General features: G+C 52.8%; 1 pseudogene; it reads left to right on the top strand.

Moving 5' to 3' along the window:
- The first annotated feature begins 799 nt into the window (after positions 1–799).
- LOC107529128 (large ribosomal subunit protein eL21 pseudogene) lies at positions 800–1,282 on the top strand (annotated as a pseudogene).
- The last annotated feature ends 852 nt before the right edge of the window (positions 1,283–2,134 follow it).

Genomic DNA, 2,134 nt, shown 5'->3' with positions numbered 1-2,134 from the left:
AGAGAAAGATGGGCGTAAAGGATGACTGAGGTTTTTAGCCAGAGACACACGGAGGATTGAGATGTCATTAACTATGATGGGAAACAGATTTGGGGGGAAAGAGTCTCACAAAATTGAACATATTACATTGGAGATGTCTGCAGATACACAGAGTCGGCAGTTGGATGTCTGCGTCCTGGGCAGAGATGTGAACCAGAGATAAATTTGAAAGTCATCAGCATGTAGATGGTACTTAAAGGCATGAGATAGGATAGGATTAATGTTTGAGAGAGTGTAGAGAAGAGATTCAAGGGCTGAGCCCTGGGGCACCTCGCTGTTTGGAAGACCAGCAGGTACCGAGGCACAGGAAGAAGAGACTGAGAGGAGTGGTCAAGAAGGTAGGAGGACAACTTGATGATTATTGCCCTGAAGGCCAAGGGCAGAAATGTTTCAAAGGGAAGGAGTGAGCAGTTGTTTCAAATGTGCTGCTAAGTCTTGGTTTGGCCTGTACTATCCCAGTTTACACCTATGGCCTTGGTTTAATCATACTCTCAAATGTGTCCCACCATCCTACTGCTAGGTCAGGTGTGATGAGCATTAACACTTACCTCTGGATTTGGCAATGTGTGGGTCACCCGTGCCCTTGATCATGGTAGTCTGGGTGCAGAGGTGGCAGTAACAATCTGATTGAAGTGGTTTTAAGAGGGACGGGAAGAGAGGAATTGGAAATGAGTGTAAACACCATGTTCAGGAACTTCTCTTGCAAAGAAAAGGCAAGGGCTTCCTTTCAGCTGGAACCGGCCTCTGCCAGTAATTCGCCAAAATGACCAACACAAAGGGAAAGAGGAGAGGCACCCGCTGTATGTTCTCTAGACCTTTAGGACATGGAGTTGTTCCTTTGGCCACATACATGAACATCTACAAGAAAGGTGATATTGTAGACATCAAGGGAATGGGCACTGTTCAAAAAGGAGTGCCCCACAAATGTTAACATGGCAAAACTGGAAGAGTCTACAGTGTCCCCCAGCATGCAGTGGGCATTGTTGTGAACAAACAAGCTAACGGCAAGATTCTTGCCAAGAGAATTAATGTACATATTGAACATATTAAGCGCTCTAAGAGCCGAGATACCTTCCTGAAACGTGGGAAGGAAAATGATCAGGAAAAGAAGGAAGCCAAAGAGAAAGGTACCTGGGTTCAAATGAAGCCTCAGCCTGCTCCACCCAGGAAAGCTCACTTTGTGAGAACCAATGGAAAGGAGCCTGAGCCGCTGGAACCCATTCCCTAGGATTTCATGGCATAAGTGTTAAAAAAAAAAAAGAGGAGAAACAAGGTGGCGGTGTAGGTAACAGCTGCACCCGCCGCCTCCCACAACCACATCAAAATGACAACTAAAATACAGAACCACCATCAGAACCTCCTGAGATCTGGCTGAACAGAAGCCCCACAACCAGGGAACTGAAGCAGCACCGAGACGGGGAGGAGGGGCGGAGACGTGGGCGGGTCGGGGCTGAATCAGAGATTTGGCCGCGGGCCCACACCCGGTGCCGCGGGTTAAACCCGGGAGGGCATCTCGGCGACGGAGGTTTCCCGGAGGAGGGAGGGGTCCAAGCCCCATAGCAGGCCCCCAGCCCAGGGTCCCAGGGCCGGGAAGGGACGTCTCCACAATTTCAGGCTGTGAAACCAGCGGGGACTGTCCCTGAGGGTCGCGGAGGCTGTGGGAGCCCCAGCAGCTCCTCTCAAAGGGCCCGGCACGAATCACTCAGACGTGCTCCTTCTGAGCCCAGCGCTGGGCAGCAGCCTGAAAGGACCCGGGACACTCGGGGAGGAACTAACCTGCCTGAGATCCGGGCGAGAGCTGGAGGGGCGGCTTCCTCCCAGGCAGAAGGGCTGGCGGAGGCCATGGCTCCTGTGGCGAGTCCTCCCCGCACAGCCCGCAGGCAGGCGCCATGTTTGAGTCGCCAGCACCTGACTCACCTTGGGCCCCGCCCCGTGACCCCCGGAGGCCCCGCCCCTCCCCACCTGCAGCTCATCCAGGCCATTTCCAGGGGCTTTTCTGTGCAAGTGGCCTCTCGAGCCTCATGCTTAGGACTTTCCTAAAATCTTTCAAAAAGTGGCAGTGGACCCCATATGTCTTGATAAGGGCCCCAGGCCT

This window comes from Miniopterus natalensis, chromosome 9, assembly GCF_054644295.1.
Source record: "Miniopterus natalensis isolate mMinNat1 chromosome 9, mMinNat1.hap1, whole genome shotgun sequence".
Taxonomy (NCBI): Eukaryota; Metazoa; Chordata; class Mammalia; order Chiroptera; family Miniopteridae; genus Miniopterus; species Miniopterus natalensis.
The sequence above is the reverse complement of the archived record's forward strand: the minus strand, read 5'-3'. Positions and strand labels throughout refer to the sequence as shown.